This window comes from Somniosus microcephalus, chromosome 6 (genome assembly GCF_052327205.1).
Source record: "Somniosus microcephalus isolate GS21.2 chromosome 6, FLI_Smic_1.0, whole genome shotgun sequence".
Lineage (NCBI taxonomy): Eukaryota > Metazoa > Chordata > Chondrichthyes > Squaliformes > Somniosidae > Somniosus > Somniosus microcephalus.
In genome coordinates this window covers 61489743-61510624 of record NC_140992.1, presented here as the reverse complement: position 1 = coordinate 61510624, position 20882 = coordinate 61489743, and the positions used below count along the sequence as shown (strand labels likewise).

At 39.0% G+C, this 20882-nt stretch overlaps 1 protein-coding gene across 6 annotated transcripts in view; it reads right to left on the bottom strand.

Moving 5' to 3' along the window:
- The window catches only part of LOC147115756 (guanine nucleotide-binding protein subunit beta-4), an 81398-nt gene extending 60877 nt beyond the window's left edge, over positions 1–20521 (bottom strand). Inside the window, exons 1-2 of one of the 6 annotated variants that reach the window (XM_085990276.1) lie at positions 20437–20521; positions 6806–6850 (exon numbers count right to left, since the gene is read on the bottom strand). The gene's annotated coding sequence lies outside the window, so the exon portion shown is untranslated. Of the gene's footprint in view, positions 1–6805; positions 6851–19953; positions 20262–20420 lie in introns of those variants that run through there. The other 5 variants (XM_085990275.1, XM_085990274.1, XM_085990278.1 and 2 more) reach the window with 5 other exon arrangements.
- Positions 20522–20882: the final 361 nt, after the last annotated feature.

Sequence of the window (20882 nt, the reverse complement as noted above, 5' to 3'; positions counted from 1 at the left end):
ACCAGAGCATGCAGACATAATTCAGTTCCCATTTCAAAGTTATACATTATTTTTTATATTTCTATTAGAAATTATGTCCACATTCATAATGTACACTGCCTACGTACACTTGTCACATTGCCTGTGGTGGGGTTGCAGCATCTTCCCCGAGGCGCTCCCCCCCCCCCCCCCCACCTCAGTGGCAGGACAGTAAGTACGTTAAGTTTACAATGGTAGTTTCCGTTCAAAGTGTGGTCAGATGTAAAATTATCGATAATATATACCATTTATTATACTCAGACTTCGGATTTATAATGCTAGTAATAGAGAGATGGTGGCAAACAATTAGAAGCAACATTTTCCTAGATTTTTTTTAAGCTCCATTTCTCTTCCTCCCCAAAAGATGCTCACATAGTGACTATGCTAGCTGCTACAATGCCTCCCACTTCTTTCAAGAGATCAGGACACTATCAAATACTAGCTGCCAAAGTTACAACCCTGCTACAATGAAATGCTATATATACACACACACACACACACACACAAACAGCAGCTGGTCAGGAGAACTCACACAGCAGTTACTAGGATTGCTGATTTTTCTCCCCTTGTCACATTCCTCTCTTGTTCCTTCCAAGTTACAAAAATACCACCCTACACCCCAACTATAGAGAAAGCCATGGCAACAGTGTTGAAATCAAGTACAGTATCATGTTCTACTCTAACTTGTTGCCGCCTCCCCCCCCACCAGACCCAAAAGCTGTGGAACTAATTTCTCAGTTTTTGTTTTATTAAAACCCAAGCTTGACATCACCTAAATCATTACCTCCCACTTTACCATGCCACTGTTAATCTTCAATCTTTGTGGTGTCCTACACTATGACCTTGACCATAGTTCTCAACAAAAAATTAAAAATGTTAATCTTGGGTAGTTGACTAGACAGCAAGATAATGGAGCATTTAAGCAACAGGAATAACAAGTTTGTTTGTACACACTTTAGTATCGCATGTTGTGGAAGAGATAAAATACAAGATTCATTGTGTTCAATTTCACAACTTGTCATTATGGGATTTGAACTCATTGCCAGTCCAGTACCATATCTATAAGGAAACTTTGCTACCCGGCACAGACGGGACCGAGCTGTTGCCGTCCCATCAAAACTGCCGGACAAACTAGCGCTAATGTTGAAACATACGGAGATTTTGAGCTCCGTATCTGGCAACAAACCCTGTAGCTTCTAAACAGTCGGCCGTACCTTGCAAGCATCTCTGTAGCTTAGCAACAGCTTCAGCGAGACCTTGCAGAGCCTGACAGGTTTTTTTTCTTTTCGTTGCTTTTTTTAACCAAACGAAACGGCTCCTGATTTTTGCCAGTGGCTCGAGCATTCCGGACAGTTAACCTCCGGATAAACCAAAGTTTCCTGTACTACAATGCTGTATAAAAAAGTTTCTGGATTATGTATTATTAAGGCTGCAAAAATCTGCCTCAACCATATTTTCAATTTTATTTAACATGTCTAAAAAGGCAAGTCAGCTTTAAATATGACAATTTTATAAGATTATAATTTTCTCGAATTTGAGGTATCTCCCTCTATTTGCTATATAAAAAGGCTGCAAGGAGAAAATAAATGATAGTGGCATAATTCCAACAGAATAATTAATTTTTGATAACTAGAGCTATTGTACATTAGTCACCAACCTCAACTGCTGTATCCAGGACTAAATCTAGGCACAATATACACACGCTTCCAAAATCTATACTTTTTTTAAACACCTTTTCTTCCCCGTAAAAAAAATTGTGGACACCAGCCAGAACATTAGTCATCAGAATTCATAAATGGTCTATGACCAATTAGTTTCCCTCTGACAAACAGGAAACTGGACTGGGTGCAACCTCACTTGTTGAGCTTGAACAGTGATTGTTGCAATGACACTCTGGAAAAGTTTTGAAATTAGGTGCCTTCACTGCAGTTCTATTATAAAAACAGGAAGCTGTAAACCACACCTCTTTGAAGTTGATAGCATGTGGTATAACCAGTGAGCAACAACCTCTTTGTACTGCAGGACTTAGGGTCTTGAATCAGATTGGATGTGCAATACAAAGGCTGGCAAATTCTAAGTTTAAGTAATGCAGCATCTGCATGCAAGTGGCCATCATATAAAGAACTTGCACATAGCACCAAAAGCAAATTAAAACAATGCAGTGAAACCCCTACAATTTACCACGCCAGTTATTTTGACCTTAACAGTAACATGATCTGCATAAAATGGCTTCATTGAACTACTGTAAATCTTTAAAAAATGTCACTGCACTGATTTGCATCAGCTTTTCACTTTTCAAAACAACCTTCCACAATGTCAGTTAGAAAACTAAAAGCAAGTAGTCTCATGTTTCAGTGTAATCATAACTGTCACACATTACTGCACTCGACACCAACAGCAATAACTGTGACAACAGTATAAATAGAACACTTATATCGCCACTGGGATGCCCTGGGAACTGTGGAATCTAAACCATCATAAAAGTTTTGCCTGAGTTATAGAACTGAAAGTTGATTTAAAACTATTATTATAGTAAGCTTCAAAAAAAGTCAGCCACTCTTACAGCAGCCCATCATATCACCAGTCATCAGGCTTGAGACCTGGGCAACATTCTCAATACCAGAAGTTTATTTTCCTTAATGCTGAGCTTCACACATGACACAGCAATAAGGCAATGGTCAAAGGCATCACTGCATACAGTCACATTTACAAACATATACCCGAGGCTTTGATCTTGTACCGAAGCCTCTTATGCAGTACCTTATCGGGACTCTAGGTAGACAATGTCTACCGGATTTCTCTCATCCACTATTTTGGCTTGGTGACCGCTTCAAAAAAATACAATCATATTAGTAAGATAAGACCTCCTTTTTCTGAAGCCACATTGGGTGTCCCCGACGTGCATGTCTCTGTCTTAGTCATATATTGCATCCTGAATGATTCCTTCAAGCAACTTCCCTATTAGGACGCCAGATTGGAACTACATTAGCCTTCCTCCAGTCTAAGGGACCAGTCTCAGACTCCAGTGAGCTATGAAAGATACGGGCAAGGGGCTCGCACAGCACCTGTCCAATCTCCAAGGACTTCAATCCAGATCGGCTGCCCGATCTATTTTAAAGGTTTCTAATTCTACTTAAAACAAAATGTTGATCTATTTTAATATTAGCAGTTTTATCATTAAATTCTGACAGTTGAGCATCATCTTCAAGACTGAAGACTGATGCAAAGTACCCATTTAGTATTTCCGCCATATTCAGCAAGTCCTTTGAATCAGAGGATTTTTCTTTGCAGATTACAATGCAGCATTACACACTTCATTTGGTCCAGACCTACCATAATCCTGAATCCTGGATCATGAATGCACCGCATGGTTTTTTTGGTCAGTTCTCAGCTTCATCACACTGGGGCAAACTGCCACTCTATACTGCACTTCTTATCCATCGGTCCAAGGTGGTAAAGTATATTGTATTACCATTACTTCAACTCAGAGAAGGTCATGGAAAGCATGGTCCGCAAAGATAGGTCTTTAAAAAAGACAATGTTCTCGCATACTCAATTCAATTCCCACTCAGTTTTGTTTTTGCAGTGTGTCACTAATCTATATTGGGCCCATTCAAGGGCTAATAGGGTTGAGGTCAGCAGTTTGTGCTTAGGATCTACAAAAGTGTGGATCAGGATGCCACTGCAATTGCACAGCTTGGGTGCCAAGAGTACAGTGAGGTGCTAGCTACAGCAAATCAAAATAAACTTATCATGGGTGACCTAATGAGGGAGAATCAGTCACAACATTTCTCCTGCTTCCTGTCCCGAAGCAGTAGGGGTACAAATAACTGGAAAATTAGTCCAAAAGCAGTATCATGCACGTATTATTCCAGTCTCATTTTCAACATTGGCAATTATATGTCAAAATCAACTATCAAACATTTGTCAAGCAGTTATATTTTTCAGTAACAACAATTAGGACACATAGCCAAGCTGATATGGAATGTCTTGATTTCTTTTGGCATACACAAGAAAAAATATCCTGAAACACCCCCCAAATCTATCAGTCCAGTAAAGCAACTAGCCCAAACACACAAAGCTGCCAGTGAAATATTCTAAAACAAAGAAAGATTCATAATACTGTACACAATGCCAATTTATATCCATTAGAACTTCAAACTGTACCAAGTAATCTTGCCAGGATTACTTGGCACAATTTGTCCAGATGCAGTTGTCCATGTTGGTGATTAGTTTCAACTCCATTAATCCAGTCCATCTGAAACCCATGTGGTCATCTGTTGCTCCTCACTTGCCAGACTATTAATGCCATTACTAGAATGTTCTGGAAGCAACACAAAAGATTCTTCAAGGTCCACTGATAAAGGAGGGCAACATTATCACCAGACATGGACAGGGAGTTGCAATCTCCACCTCAGGTCAAAGAGCACTGCACATCTAACACAATCCTGGCTTCAATTTGTTGCTTCTTTGCAGTCCAAATGTACTGCCCTATTGGTAAGCAAAATTCATGAGTCAGATACATTTGCTCATTTCCTATTCTGACATAGCCTGTTTGGGAACTACATATGTAGATTGGCAATTTGTGCTTCAAAAGGCCAGTAAAGTTCAGAATTATGAGCATCAATGTTCTGACGATTTTGGTGTTATTGCTTAGCCTGCTGACTTGTCTGGGAGAAGAGGTTAGAGAGAAAAAAAAATCATGTATCCCAACACCAAACTTCTCAACTGAAGATGCATTCCAAGATCACAAATCATGCGGCTCGGTGTCAAATTGTGTATGATAATGCTCCTGTGAAACACCTTAGCACCTTTTAATGCAGTAAAAATGTCCCATGTAAATACCAGTCGTTGTTCAAAACTGGGACCCCTGTATGGCTCAGTAGAATACTGAAATGTTCAATTACCCACCGAGCTTAATAACTGTGCATATGCTACTAAATTGTCAATAAGATGTATACTGTTACTGGCATCTCTCTGAACAACATTTAGGGCCACTGGATAATGCAAAAGACATACTTCCTCTTTAGTCACACCACAGTAGCCCTGCAGTTGCCTGTACTACATTCTCCACGTTTCAGGAAACTTTATTCCAACTAACTGACACACTGCAGAACTGGTTAGCCAGACAGGAAATAAAAACAAGTTCTCAAAGTTGCAAGCAGCCTAGAATCAAGTCGTAGCTCTACACTGGATTACCTTGGCATTCAACCAAGAGATCACTTTCAGAAATTAGCCCTAACCAGTTTTAGAATCTCAAGAAATCATAGATTGATACAGCACAGAAGGAGGCCATTCGGCCCATCGTGATACTCTTTTTCTAAGACTTCTCCATCTTGGAGATTTTGCTGAATTGATGCTACTTTGATCACGGCTGACAATTACACCGTTATAGTAGAACGCTGGGCCCAAATCACACAACCCCACAGATAGCATCAATTTAATTGCAAGTAAATCTGTAGCTCAGACATGATGACATGGGGAGGTACAAGGACCCCTGGTCACCACCTTCCCTTTAGTTCTTGCTTGTTAAAGGTTTAGCTTACAGGCAATTATAAATGGGCTATGGATGAACCTTCGGACCCTTCTTATTGTGAGGCCAATAACAGTGGAAGATGCAGCAATCAAGTAGACTGCTCTGTCCTGGATGCAGTTAAGCTTTCGTGTTGTTGCAGCTGCACGCAACCAGGTGAGCCCTTGTAGATGGGGTGAAAGGCACAGAGGGCAGAAGGTGAGCTACTCGCAGACCACGCAGCCTTTGCCTTGCTCTTGTAGCCATGATATTAATACGCCTGATCCTCATCAACCTAGGATATTAATGGTGGCGCCAAGGGTTAGATGAAGATGGTTGGGCTTTTTTTTTTGTTGGAAATGGTCTCTGCCTGGGATTTGCAACATTTGTCAGCCCAAGCCTGGATGTTCCCAACATCCTGCTATAGGCTGGCATCTGAGGTGTTGTTAACCAAGCAAAACATTAGAACTGTCAGCCAACAGCCCCACTACTGATTTGATGACAGAGCGAAGGTCACCGACAAAGCAGCCAAAGATCAAGAATGACTTTCAGCCACTGAAAGGTTTTCCTACTGATTAGGGAGCCCATTTTGCTAGGGATCCCAATTGCCAGAATCAGTCAAGTGTTGCCTTTGTGTCAAGGGCAGCCACCCTCACCTTTGCTCCAGCATTCAGCTCTTTTAACCATTACTGGATCAAGGCTGTAACTAGGTCATGAGCTGAATGATTTTGGCAGAACAAGAACCGAGAATCAGTGAGCAGATTATTGGTAAGTAGGTGGTGTTTGACGGCACTATTGATTATTTCTTACGTCAATTTGTTGATAATTAGGACGAGGCTGATTGGCCAATTACCACCCTGCCTTCTGTGGACATGACATTTTCCACATGGTCAGATAGATGCCAGTGTCATATCTGCATTGAATAGTCTGGCTAGTGTGCAATATAGTTGGGATGTTATTAGGGCTCATAGACTGTGTCCAGTCCCCTCAGCTTCCTCATGTGATGAATCTAATTAGCTGAACATTAGCATTTGCTTTGCAGCAGTTGTTTTACAAAGATCATTAAGAGTCAACCACATAGCCTGGGACTGGAGTTACACATAGACCAGAAGGACATTAGTAGCTATCATTTTACCATTTTATTAAATTCAATTTCACAGCTTACCATTTGACCTCACAACCTCTTGGTCACGAATCCAGTTCTATAACCACTAGGCTACCACACCCCTTAGTGGTAGCAGCAATGATATGTTTCATACCTTAAGATAAACTTACCTTCAGCCTTGAAAAGTAGTGAATAAGAGGGATCCTAAAAGGTACCTGTAAAAGGGATATAAAAGAGATATAAAAGAGATTTTAAAAAGGTTAATCTGGAACATTATTTCAAGTTAAACCGTGAATAGGGGACACAGGTACAAACCAGTAAAAGGCAAGTTCTGGATGGTGTCAGGAGGCACTCCTGATCACAAAGAGTGACTAATATTATAAATTGTCTTCTACTTAAGCAAAATCTTGAATCATTCAAGATGCAAGTGGAAGCAACCATAGATTTCTTGAGGATAAACTAAATGGGCTGAAAGATGTAGCTGAGTGAAGCCAATCTTTGTGAACCAGAATTATGGTTTACCTCCATTAGACTTATAGAGCCAATTAAAAATAAATACTGGATAAGTTAGTGTTCATGGGCACACCGCACTTTTCCAGTTATATCATTTCTCAAAAGAGGCTGATGAAAGGAGACACTTCAATCAAAGGCCTGACATTTCAAATCATTAAAGCTATAAGATGAAAACTAAAGTTCTAGAACTCCTTAGTCACACAATTGGTCAAATCCTACAAACTGCTGCTTGAATATCAGAACACACCTGGGAATACTGTGCACAGTTTTGATCTCCTTAACTAAGGAAGGATATACTTGCCTTGGAGGGGGTGCAACAAAAGTTCACTAGATTGATTCCTGGGATGAGGAGAGATTGAGTAGAATGGGCCTATATTCTCTAGCGTTTAGAAGAACGAGAGGTGATCTCATTGAAACATAAAATTCTGAGGGGGCTTGACAGGGTAGATGTGAGAGGCTGTTTCCCCTGGCAGGAGAGTCTAGAGCTAGGGATCATCATCTTAGGATAAAGGGTCAGCCATTTAGGACTGAGATGAGGGAAAATGTCTTCACTCAGAGGGTTGTGAATCTTTGGACTTTCTCTACCATAGAGGTGAATGCTCAGTCGGTGAGTATATTCAAGATCAAGAGCGACATATTTTTGGGCACTAAGGGAATCAAGGGATTATGGGGATAAGGCAGGAAAGTGGAGTTGATGGAGAAGTTTAGCCGTGACCTTATTGAATGGCGGAGGAGTGCGGCCAACTCCTGCTCCTATTTTTCCATGTTCTTAAAATGTTACTGTTCTAAAATCAATACTACTGTGCATTAAATAGAGATTGGAAATGTTTTGGAATCAATCATCCAGAGAACGAAAAAAACTCAAATTTCTGATGTAAACCACTGAAGGTGACAAAGGACAACCCACACAAGTAGTCAAGTACATATAAACTAAAACTTTACAGATATCCTTTCCCAGCACTACCTTCCTGATTAAAAATAGATACAAAAGATTAAGTGAAACTTAATAGAATTTGGTACATGCAGATCAAGAATTCAATATAATGGTAGCAAAGTGATCTGGCAAAATGAAATTCTATGCTTGGATCACATGGGTATTTGCGTAAAGTCAACTGTACAAATAAGCTTTAATAACTCCTTTAATTCAATACCTTCCACAATGTTGTAATACATTTCAAATATAGAGACGACCACTGGGAGGGGTAAGACTTCTTCAAAGATGAGGAGGAGAAAAAGAAACAACTTGCACCATTTTTACACATCTCCTGATAACAGTATAGTTGAGAATTAACAGTAGCTTGATAGATTACCTATCCACTCACACAAATGGTAACGTTGGAAGTTAGGGGGTGGGATGGGGGAAGGAAAGGAGGGTGGGATTTATACACGCAAAGCTCCTGTTATGAAAATTTAAGAATAGGTGTGACTGGGCTCCCCCGACGGCTCTGTTGGTTAATAGTGAGAATATTTAGTGTTAGGTTCCAAGGTAGATGATATCAGCCAGGACCACAGTAGGGGCACCACAAGAGCAAGGATAAATCTTCTATCGAACATAGGTTTTCAAAGTGGGTCCCAGATTCTAGGGGACTGCAAGAAAATCCCAGGGAGTCTGAGGGGTCAGATTGGGGATACTGCATGCCAAGAGAAATGTCTTGATTTCTGTATTCTACATTTTTCCTGTATTTGTTGATTCTCTAGCATGTTATTTCTGTTGCTGTAAATGAACAGAAAATATTTTCTAAAATGACGGCACTGTTTTCCGTTGGGCACCGTTTATCAAGATGAGAGAATTATTTCCAAATATGAAACTATTTTGTATTCCCACAAGTGGCATGTGGGTGTTTTTCATTACAAAAATTATTTAGTATCTAGATTTTTGTTCTTTGCAGACCATTCAATACATACAGGTGACCTGCTCCCAGGCACTACCATGTTGCCAAAAGCTATCAAAATGGATAAGTGATGCTTGAATACATAGCATTCAATCCAATAGCAGACAAAACACTAGGTTATCTAGTTTGGATTCCAAATGTTTTATGCCACTGAATATACATTCAAGTAATTTCTTGGAATCATTAGAATTGGAACCAGCACGAGTGAGCTCTGCTGCCAAGCCAAATGTCATAATATACAAGCGATCACTGCTAAGCTTACTTTGTCTATTTAGTTGGCTGTTACACCCAAAATATCAGCAATAAACTTAACACTAACATAGTCAAACCTTTTGCCAAAACAACACTATTAACCCACTACTAAATTTTACCCAGGTACTGTGGAAGACATCACAACTATTGCCACCAAGCCTCAATCAAAAGCACTCAAAACCTAATCTGAATCATACTTGCTTGCGTGAATATAAAAAAAGTGATTGTGCAGCGAATCTCACTGCTGGTGACAAACAGCACATTGTACTTCAATTTCAATTTACACTCAGCTTTCTGCACGTCAATACTAACAATGCAATACTTTAATAAAGAGTTAATACTCAATTGTTAACAATTTTCAAAAAAGGTACTTCTATAATGAGTTTAAAAATTCTAAAAATTGTGGTAAAAGTTCATAAGAATTTCAAAAAATTGCAATTTCCCAATTTATCTGCAAACAGAATATCACCTACACTCAAATAAAGCATCATTCACTTCTACTAAACAATGTCAACATTTTAAGCTGAATTTTTTACTAAGATAAGGAAGAAGTACAGTAGTCTGAAAATCTTGATGTCAATCAGCATACAGCAGCACCCACCAAGAGTATTCCCCCACCACCCCAAGCATAAATTATACACAAAATATACACCACTTTCCCAAGATACAGGAAACTTTTTTTTTTTTTTTATCCGGCACAGACGCGGTGCCGGTTCATCAAAAATTCCGGATAACAGAGCTATAGTTAAAAGATAGGAGCTGAGAGCTCCGTATAAAGCAACAAACCCTGTTGCTTAGCAACAGGTGCAGAACAATGGCCACAAGTTCCAAGCGTCTCTGTAGCTTAGCAACAGCTGCAGCCACACCCTTGCACAGCAACAGATCGAGGAAGGCAAGTACAATATGAATTAAAACTTACCTGAACCTACTCCTGAATTTTGCCGGTTAACCGAGATTTCCGGTTATTTAGGTGCCGGTAAATCGAGAGTTTCCTGTACAGATTGTCACTACATTTTGATTAAGGGTCTCCTAGGAATACTGTACACTGATAAGGGATGCTGAAATAGTCATACTAATCATTCTTGTGTTCAATTTGTTTCAAGTACAGTTCCAATATCTCAAAAACAAATAATCAAAAGTAGAACTATTAACCTCTATTGCAGAACAGACCCATTCGAAGTAATCAGATATTGAATATTTTCTCGGCATCCAATACAAGAGCAGAAGTTATTGTTTGACTCAGTTACCAGACTGAAGTCTACAAAAACTAATGAAACTTTAGGATATCAAAAATCCTGAACTAGTGGCCCTGAATTTGAGGTCAGCAGGGAAGTGAAGGCATTAGCTGCTGGCCCCGACATACACACCACACAGAGATCTCTCAATCCCTGTGGCAAGAACTTCGGGTTTTCTGACCTTGAATTCAATCAACGGAACTTAATGGGGAACCCCTTGTTCCAACTACTGTGATGTCAACAAGCTGTCTAAGCAGCCAATCAAAATGCAGAATTCTCACAGACCGCAAATAAGGAAGTGAGTAAGCCCTTAAAATTCTAACTTTTTAAAATAGTTAGAGAAAGCAAAAGAAAGGTTGGGGTTCTCACATGGGGAAAAGGCAAACCTAAAAATAAAGATGCACGAACTTCTAAATTCAAAAATTTTGAAACGTTTAAAAATTTTAATTAAAATGGACAAATTTGACACTGCACAAAATTAAAATTAGTTTTCCAGGCCCTTAACATTTGTTTAGCAGTGACAACGCTGTTAAAACCCCCTGTGAAAACCCCAATTACACCAAATTCCTTTGGGTCTAACTTTTAGTAGGGAATTTAACAGCGTACTTGCTGCAGAACTTTGTCAGTTACAATGACTTGGGCGATCACACAGATTGCTGGCTCTGTGGGGGAAAAGCACAGCGCAGCCTGTTTCAGAGCCATCAATGACAGACTGCATCTTCGGGATTTCCACACGCGCCTTCGCCAAATCCCGACGTTGGTCAGTTTCAACGGCGGTATGACGTACCGACTGCAAATTCAGGGCCAGTATTCTTTTCCACCACTATCTCAGTTGCAATTACAGTACAACGAGTAACCCATCCTGCTGGTCGAAATAGTGCTGGCCAAGAACATTAACCTTTCACAACCCAACCTATATTATAGCTAGGGCTGGCAGTTAATTGCATTTAACTTCCATGATTAATGCGTTCATTCTTTTTAAACATGTTAATCGTGGAAGTTATGGAAATAAAAACTGGGTTGCAAAGAAAGAGCTCTGATGTGCAATACCTTGTTTTCAAACACCACCTAACCTTCCTCTTATTTCAGTTTACTTGACAATGAATTTTCTGCTGCTTGCCTTTGTTGCTACTACTTCCTAGACATCCAATCTCAAATGGTGAGAAGTGTAGGAATAGGTAATTAAAAAATAAGGAAGCTGTCAATCAGGGATGGTGGGAGGGGAGGAAAGAGGAACGCGTGATTCCGGGTTTTGTTTTATAAAGATTCATTGGATCGAATGATGGTTACTCGTATTTACTGTCAAATTGAGTTCCACAATCAATGGATTATATAGAAAAACTCATTTCTATGTAATATCGGAAATAAAACAAACTTGAATGAGCCAGATAGTCATTATATTAAATGTGATTAAAACACAGATTAACTGAGATTACCATTTTTAATCAAGAGATTAATGCAGATTTTTTTTTTTTTTTTTTTTTTTTTTTTTTTTAAATTGTTGCACAACCCTAATTATAACACTTCATTAGACTGGGCAATGCATCAAAACATACAAGTATGAATGATAATTTTCAAATTGGACATTGTAAAATTCTTATATTTATTACATTTAAGGAAATACTGAAATTCAGCAAAATTTATGTTGGAACAATGACAAAGCTAGTCTAATTAATTCTCAAATGTTAACTATGCTTTGCATAGATACTAATAAAATTAGCACTAAAGTTTATTGTACATATTCAGTTTGTCAAAATTCAAATCGGCTTTCCATGAACACCTAGGTCAACCTGGAACCTGCTTGATGAGTTTTTTTTTTAAAAAGGTTACACTGATATTTGGTCTGACTACATAAAAGCAGCGTTATAAAAATAAAGGCCTTTCAAATAATTACTTCTGTATTACTATAAGATGGACCAAATACTAAAGCTGTGCAAGCAAATTAAAGCTCGGCTCACCTGCAGGCACGACGGCAGAAGTACTACTAAAAAAGACAGTTTGACTGCATAATTAATAGACCATTCGACATCTCTTCAACTCTCAGCTGCTGTATAATTGTAATATCATTTTTTGGTATTCGTTCATATTTTGTGCATTATATGGCTTAGTTACTTACCTTAAGCAAAAAAGCACTTTACATTCACTTCCCAATTACAGGGCTTACCACTTTGAAAAAGCAGCAATGCCCTTCTAACTTGCACTTAAGTGACAGTATGTGTGATCTGCACTCACTGACATTGCACGGAGGAAAGATCAGTTTGGAATTATAAACTTCAATTAAACCATACTCTATTTTCAAGATCCGAGATCCCAATTGGATTGCTTTTTTGATGTCCTACTATATCCATTCTTCCATGGTGTAATGAAAACATTTGGGTCTTATTAAAATCTTTATTCATTGGCTACAAGGTATCAGACTTGTGTTCAAATATACATGACACCTCATTATATACACAATGATAAATTCTTGAACTGTTTCCAGTGAGTGCTCAAATTTAGTTGAGCGACAATTTAGAATATAAAACTTGTAAGGGCTATTCAGCATATAACTGCACAACAATGTACAACATAATCTAGTTATTTGCAAATAAATTGGTTGACAAAAAAACTGCTTGCAACACAAATGACTGCTATTGTTGAACCAGAAACAAGTTAGGATTTAGTAAAATGCTGAATGCATTAAATCTATATTAACACTACAATTAAAAGATTTGACAAGTTCTGAATCTTTGTGCTGGATTTTAGGTACAAAATATATTTGCATGTTAACTTCTGTAATAAATGCAAAACTCAACCTAAACATACGCATTACAGTTTCACACTTGTCACTTAACACATTCTACAAATACCAGACAAGTTAAATTCTAATATAATACGTTTAATGCAAGTGACGTTACAAAATTTTGATATGATCACATCCAAAATATTTATTACCATTGAGTAGGCCATTAGTACAGTAACTGAGATGCGCTCAAATAATTAACCAATACCGTGTGGAGTGTATCTCGTATAGTTGGCTGAAGAACAAACAAATCTGTCCTACCCGCCAGAAGTACTTCAGAATAGTACCACTGTTAGAAATGCACACAGGAAAGAATTTTCACATATGAAAAAAACCTACATTTTGTTTAATGGGGAAAGCACCTAGTCAATATACTCAGTTCCATTTTTCAGGTTCATTAGGCATTTATGTGAATAACCACAATGCACACCCATGTACTAACTACATTGTCAGCATTTCCTGGAACCTTTTGTCCAATCTGATTTCATTTAATTCCCACACTTCGACCCGCTCTCCACATTTTGTGTTCTTGATCTTTTTGAGAAGCCAAATACTAAATCATGTGCAACCAAATATTACGCAAAAGTCTATGACCTTTGTCCAGAGTATTGGGATGCTTTCTTTCATACTGGCACCCCCCAAAAAAAAAACTCTGATTTCTTGACACAAAACATTGCTGACCTGTAAAAAGTAAAAACCAGGAGAAAGCTGTAAAATGTAAGAATATAATTTAGACATGATAGAAGAGTTGGGACTGACATTTGGCACATGTCAAAGAAGGGTTGATTGCAACAAAGTGTTATGGTATTATGACAAAAGAATGCATTCATTTTACCACAGGGAGGAACTGAAACAGTTTCACCTGAAATGATTGTATGATCCACACAAAGCATTAACACTTGGGCAGAATTTCAGAGACTGATCCAGCAAACTACAAACATGGAGTGATTTATTTTTGCTGCAGTTCTGTATATAAACAATCTCAATGGTACATGAAGAAAAATAATGCAGCACTGGGTTACAGGAATGTAGAGCAATAAATTTCAAACTTTAGCCTGGGACACCCTCTTCAAATATTGAAACATTCCTCACTGCAAATACACTTACAAAAACTAATATTCTTGCACAGCAAACTGATTAGAAAATTTAAATGGAAATTTTATCAATTATGGTCAAAGTGGGAGGATCTTTAGACAATTGCCTCGACATGAAGATATCACCATTTTATCCCAACGGTCCTTGAACACTGGTTTACTCTTCTGTCAAAGGGTCTACAGTTGAAACAAACTTATTTTCAGATGATGCTAGACCTGTGTATTTGTAGTGTTTTTTGATTTTATTTCATATTTACTGTTTGTTTTCCTTTTGTCAGACATCCATTATTGGATGAGCAGAAATTTCCTCCAATTAAATATTGGGAAGACCAAAGCCATTGTCTTTGGTCCCTGCCACAAACTCCATTCCGTAGTCACTGACTGCATCCCCGTCCTTGGGCACTGTTGAGGCCAACAGTGTCCTTTTCAATTCTGAGCAGAGCTTCCGATCCCATATCCTCTCCATCACCAAGATCATCTACTTCTACCTGCGTATTACCACCCGCCCGCCCACCACCCCCACTCCGCTGCTGAAACCTTCATCCATGCCTTTGTTACCTCCAGGCTCAACTATTCTAATGCTCTCCTGGTCGGCCACCCACCCTCCATAAACTTCAGCTCACCCACAAGTACGCTGCCCATATCCTAACTCGCACCAAATCCCATTCACCCATCATCCCTGTTGTTGCTGACTCGAATTTATAAATCTCATCTTTGTGTTCAAATAACTCCATAGTCTCGCTCCTCCCTCTTTCTGTAACATCCGCCAGCCTTACAACCCTCCAAGATCTCTGCACTCCTCCAATTATGGCCTCTTGCGCATCCCTGATTTTTGTTGCACCACCATTGGCAGCCATGCCTTCAGCTACATAGGCACCCAAGTTCTTGAATTCCCTCCCTAAACCTCTCTCTCTTCCTTCAAGGCGCTCCTTAAAACCTACCTCTGACCTGTTCCAATATCTCTATGCGGCTCAGTGTTAAATTTTGCTTGATAACGCACTGTGAAACACCTTGGAACATTTTACTATGTTAAAGGCGCTATATAAATGCAAGTTGTAGCCAAGTCTTCCGGTGTTCAGTAACATTTAGTGCTTCACGGTATAAAAATTGTTGAAGTATTTTCTTTTAAACTAACAACTGGGGTACATAATATAAGCAACAAATTGAATTACAGTAAAACACTGCTTACAATGTAGTGTGCACATAATGCAATGGAATCAAAATAAAATCAAATTAAATTTGGATTGTAAAGGATTGCGTCTGATCTGTGTAGAAGTGTTCTTTACTGTAACCTTTTCGACACTTTATAAAAAAACTTGTTGGAACAAGCAATCATGATCAAACTTGTAGCAATCGAAGCTGTAGTGAACATGTTTGTGCAGCACTGAATTGAATGATGCCAAATTTCTGTTGTGATGAGTTATATTCTTTAGATGCATACCTTATGACTTGATGCAACACAACATAAAACCACTGTTCGATTTAGCAAAATAGTGATTTGACCTTATGTTTACAACAACATGGGTTTATAATGCTGGATGTGTTTTGGTTTAATGATAACAGTACATTTGCTATTCAAATGTATTGCTAACAGTTTGTTAATTTGTGTGCAACTAATATTGCTATTTATCTAATTAATGTACATTTCACATTTTCATTTGCCTTAGGCTGTTACTTTGTTTCCCCCCGCCCTCTGGGCTGCACATTTCCCAAATCAAGGAGGGCGAGCAGAGCAGGTTGCCTTCTCCAAGACCATATGCGGTTCCTGACTGAATAGAGGAGTCACACAAGAGTCTTCAGAGGTTCTAGCGGAGAGAGCAAGTGCCGAATTGTATCTATGCTATAGCACCTGTGCCAATTATAATGCTACTGCACTAAAATGTGGTCATTGAGTAGTACATACTTAAGCATTCTAGATACGGTCCTGCATTCATTGTTTTCTGGTGCAGAGAAGGGAAGGAGGACAAAATTATGGGGAATTATTGACCAATCGATAAGTTGGTAACACAAACTTCACTACGACCTGCCCAAGCATGCTATACCGTCATTTAAGGTGTGAAAATGATCCCGTTAATGTTACCAAAGCAGTTGTGAATTCAGGATAGGATTTTCCTTTTTGCATTCATCTGACTTTTGGATTAAGGACAAACAAACTTACATTTATATAGCACCTTTTATTTCCTCAGGACACCCCAAAGCATTTCAAAGCCAATTAAGTGTAGTCACTCAGGTTTTGCAGGCAAATGTGGTAGTCAAATTGCATACAGCAAGGTCCCACAAACAGCAAATGAGATAAATGACCAGCTAATTTATTTTTGTGGTGTTGGTTGAGTGATGAATGTTGGACAAGACATCAAGAGACTCCCTGCTCTTCCTCAAATATCACAGGATTATTTCATCCACTTAAACTGTTTTAACATCTCATCCAAAAGAAGGCATCTTCAACAATGCACCCTTAGTACTGCGGTGAGAGCCTAGATTATGTACTCAAGTCCTGGAGTAGGCCTTCGACTCAGAGGCAAAGTGCATCCACTGAGCCAAACCAACACTTTAATATTGGCTGGGGTAATTTCACCCAAGTATTTCAACTCATGCACTCAACTCTTCTGAGAACAGTTCATCGCCCCATTATGCATCAAGATTGCAATCATTACAAATACTAACCAAAAAGCACTTTGGAAAAGGCCTTACTTGCAACTAAGGCAACCCCTCTATCCTTCAATTATAAAGTTTGCAACCCCATACCTGTGATGCAGTTACAACTAAATTGTTCTACCATAAAAGCAACCTGGCATAAGACTATGATGTACAAAGCACTTCAGTTATCTCAAAATTTCCTATTCCAGTATTAAACTGGAATAATTATCAACATGTTACAAGCGTGCAGTGCTATACAGACCCATAAGAATTTACATGGCATCATTTTTGATCCAAGATTGCAGGAATTTATCTACTTTCTTATCTAACTGCATCGCTTTTTAATGAATGCGATCTTATGATAAACATGTTACAAATATGAATGTCTAACAACTTTTAAAACTTAGCCTGTAAAAAGGTAGAAAAAACATTTGTTATGTTCTATTTGTTCCCCTTCTGTTCATCCACTCTAAAAAGCCTCTTGCTGGAGCATAATAAAATACGTAACTAAATTTGATTTGCTTTAAATTCTGCTTATAGTATGCAATCCGAAAAGTCTGTGTGTTAGCAAAATGTTACAGGTTGCAGTACGTCTCCACTGTGTTCATTTTATTGTATATAACAGGTTGAATGGTCAACAATCAACTCCACTCAACCACGATTCAGCAAAACTGGTCAAACTATATGGCTGTAACAGAAAGGTTTTCACAATATACTCAACCTTATTCATATGTAACATTAAAAGTTTACACTTTGCAATTAAATCATAAGTATTGTTATTACAGGACATGAACCTATTGCATTTCCATTCTTATGCTCTTTTTAAATGAAGTTAACAAAAGCAAAATATCTTTGGTGTAACTACTATGACATATTACCCACTTAATCCTACTAATTCAGATTTATTCCCCCCGTTCCCAGGCACCAGCAGTCCTGCCAAAACCTCATCCAAGTGGCCAATCTTTAAAAGTCTAGACAATATCATCAGCTTATTTGACCATAGAAAACAGCATCACAGTCAAGTCCAACACAGATCTCACCCAACGTATATGCACACACACTTTCAAGTAGGAGTGACAGGATATCAAGAGCAGAGACTCTGGCTAAGGTTCCCTCCCTAGCCCGGGTTATGAGTCCAATTGTAGCAGCCCAGCTGCTGCCCGAGCGGAGATCAGCGCACACATACACAGACAAGGGATTGAATGAGAGACCACCCAAATCAGAATAGCACAATTACATATTAGCTTTAGCAGCTGAACCTTTTGGAAAAGCATCCATTTCAGAGATTTATCTATTACTGGGTGGACTAAAGTAAAATTAATTATTTCATTTCAAATATTTTGCATGGAGCCAGTAAAAAAGCCTATTGCAAAATATTTGAAATATATTAAAACCAATTCAATAAAAATGCTTTACAGCATACAAGCCTTGCTTTACTGCATGATTACAAGATGCCTTAGACTTGTAAAAGGTAAGTTTGGGCCCATACGTAAAAAACAAATGTTACAATTTTTTGTAGAAAATGTATTTTCAAATCATCCACATCATTATCTTAATATTCTTTCTACAATATTTCTCATTGTGGATTTTGACTATCATGCCCAATTATTTAAATGAAGAAATGTTAAAAAACAAAAATCGATGGAATATATAACAGACTGTTGTTACATTACAAGACAAGACAATACCACAGGAGAATCAGATGTCCAAGCAGATATCAATCTTGCCTGAGATGCACTACATTCTTAAGCCTGTTATTCTTCATAAGAAAAATATATACAGATGGAGTTTAGGAACCAATTTGTTTTTTCAGGGGGCAATGCAGAGCATCACAGCAGGTCCCTGCAACTGATTATAGAACATACATTTATCTTCTGCTTCAGCAAGTAAAAGTCCCATTTGTAACCTAACGCAGTTTGTTAGCAATAGCCTGCCCTGTATCTGAAACTTCAGCAGTAATACTTGTCAAAATCCATAAACCACTATTTTTCTATGTACATGTTAAATATCTAGGTATGTTTGAGGCAGTAATACATCAAGAGAATTCAGTCTACATTAAATAATAACCCCAATAAATTTTGTTTTGCAGCTGAACAAATGTCAACTCCACAAACTAATTTTGATACATTTTAGACTGTGTGGTACAACATATATACACAGTGACTGCTACTCCTCTAGAACGTAGTTAAAGACAGTACCACTGCAATTAAAATGACACGGTAAGTACTTCAGGTCAAATCACACAGTCCAATCAGCTACTCCGGTCTATGTATTATAACAAAAATATGCTGGAGCATTTCAAGGACATACATCTTTGGATACAGATGGCAATAAATTAATCCTAGTTTAACTCCAGCAATGAATAACCATCTGAACCCCAACAATTTGGTACATACAACCTTATTCCACGATATTGCTTAATTTCACTGCAGGTTACAGATAATTAGTATTTATTTATGATAGATAATAGAATAACTAACAACTGCCTACAAGGCAGGTCCTGTATTATTTTATTTTAAAGCTATATATTCGATTCAAGCTTTTTTTTTAGTCTTGATTTTTTTTGCTATTTGTAGAAAAATTACAAAAGAATTGGGTTACCGAATACAGATGTGTGTTTTACTTCTACTGCTCACATTTTGCATTAATCTATAATGGTTAAAACTATATGGTCGATATTCTAGTCAAACTGCCTATCTGTCTGGGTTGCTTAAATTACTTGATTTTTCCTCCCAAAAGACTCTCTATTTAATGACGCTAATTTCACAATTATCGTTTAAATATACTGCAAACGTCCGGACCGACAGGTTGAGCTTTCTAACCATTTTACGGAATTCTTCCCTCCCACAGCTGAACGCCCATTAGAGAGATTCGAGAGCCGCCCATTAAACAGGCCGAAAACCGTGGCAGTACCTGAGAAGTGGCGGCCGCGACTCGGGCCACCCCTCCACACTCGCCCTTGTCGCCGGGATTTCCTGTCGCTCTTTCCCCGAGATCCTCCTCAGTCTCCACGCATGGCCTCGGCCTTCCGCTTAATATTGCTCGATTAAATGTCGCAGCCTCCGGAGCAGGAGCCTGGGTGCCTATGCCGGGGTGGGGTGGGGTGGGGTACAGCCAGCCGGTGTCTGCCTGCCCACTCTCTCTCTCTCTCTCGGTGTCGGATACTAGTCCAGTGTCTCAGCGCGGCCGGCGGCGCCGCTTTCCCAGCTCGGTGCTCAGCTCGCCTCTGCCGACCACACCCAGAGCCCGGGACCTTGGCAACAGCAGAGAGGGGAGGGGGGGATGTCAGCGCGCCCCGCTCACGCAACACTCAGCTACAGCCTCAGCCGGAAAGCTAAGCCGCACTCGGCGCCCTTAATGACCGCATAAATTGCACAAACCGTCACCGCCGTTCACCTAGTTCTTCCAAATCTTTCCAAACTCCGTAATGGCCAGCCGCTCCCCCCGGATAGAAAGTGTTCCGGCCCTAAAGCAATCCTGCTTCAATAACAGCTTGAAGGCGGGACAGGCAGATTCATTAAAAATAACCAGCCGTTAAAAGTCAAAATAGGTACTGGTAATGTAAGCGCCTAAAATTTATCACAATATATTTGTGTATTTTTCGTTGTGCCTACTCATAATGAATGCAATCCCCGCCTGACGGTGGTACAGTTGCGAACGGCGGAGGGTTTGACTATCAGCAGAAAATGGAAGGGAGCTGAGATTTAAAACCAAAGGAGCACCCGCGGTATCTTAAATCAGCGGGATTAAGGCTTGATGATACTTTGCACGTTAACTTTTTTTTGTTTGAAACTGCTTTTCCTGCTAAACAGGTGGATTCCCTTGGACATTGGAGCTCGCCG